This window comes from Penaeus chinensis, chromosome 29 (assembly GCF_019202785.1).
Source record: "Penaeus chinensis breed Huanghai No. 1 chromosome 29, ASM1920278v2, whole genome shotgun sequence".
NCBI classification, from domain to species: Eukaryota; Metazoa; Arthropoda; class Malacostraca; order Decapoda; family Penaeidae; genus Penaeus; species Penaeus chinensis.
Genome location: NC_061847.1, coordinates 31535397 through 31536716, shown reverse-complemented (window position 1 = coordinate 31536716; position 1320 = coordinate 31535397).

Below are 1320 nucleotides of genomic sequence, written 5' to 3'. Positions count from 1 at the left end.
AAGGGAAAAGGGAGAGAGGAAAGGGGAAGAGGGGAGAGAAAAGGAGTGAAAAAAAGAGGGGGAGAGAGAGAAAAAGAGGAGGAGGGGAGAAAGAGAGAAAAGAGAGAGAGAGAGAGGATGGAGGGGAGAAGGGGGAGAGAGAGAGAGAGGGGGAGAGGAGGGGGAGGGGAGAGAGAGGGAGGAGGGGAAGAGGAGAGGAGAGAGAGAAAAGAGAGAGAGAGAAGGAGAGAGAGAGAGAGAGAGATAGAGAAAAAGGAGAGCGAGACCCGAGGGGAAAAGAGAGAGAGAGAGAGGGAGAGGGGAGAGGAGAGGAGAGGAGAGAGAGAGAGAGGGGAGAGAGGGGGGGAGAGGAGGAGAGAAAAAAAGAGAGGGGAAAGAGCGAGGGGAGAAAGAGAGAGGGGAGAGAGAGAGAGGAAGAAGAGGAGGGGGAGAGAGGGGGAGAGAGAGAAAAGAGAGAGAGAGAGGGGAGAGAGAGGGGGAGAGGGGGGAGAGAGAGAAAGAGAAAAAAAAGAGGGGCGAGAGGAGAGGAAAGAGAGAGGAGAGGGGGAGGGGAGAGGAGAAATAGAGGGGAGAGGGGAGAGAGGAGAGAGAGAGAGAGAGGAAAACGAGGAGAGAGAAAATTTAAAAAAGCCAATATTTTTTTAGGGGAAATATAAACTAACGTTCGTAGCAAAAGTAATATGAATCAAAAAAGAAAAATTAATCAAATTAAAAAAAAAATAAAATTTAATTTATTATAAAAATTTTTTGTAAAATATTTAAAAAAAAGAATAAATTCTAAAAAAAAAAAACAACAACAACATAAGATGTAACTGATAAGAATCGATTAAATCTTCAATTAAGTTATTGTCTGGTTTGGCTTGTTTTAATTGTTATTTATTTTAGTTATTCTCTTTTATTCCTTTTATTTTTATTCTGTTTCTATATTTGTCGCTGAGTTTTATTCATCTCTTTTATTTATATTTTCTTTATTGGATTATCTGTCTCTCTGTCGGTCTGTTTATCTGTATGCAGAGGCTGTGTGTATATGCATATGCACGCACACACACAACCACACACACACAACACCACACAATACACTTACACACTCACACACACACATTTCGGGTGTCACCACACACACAAACACACATACACAAACACAACACAAAAACACAAATCCACCACCAATTTCCCAAAACACTCAAAACACAACACACACACAACCCCACACACACAACACACAAACACTCAAAACACACACACACACACACACACACAACACTCAAACGCACACACACATCTATTTCTCTATGTATCCAATATATGAAAACGGTATAC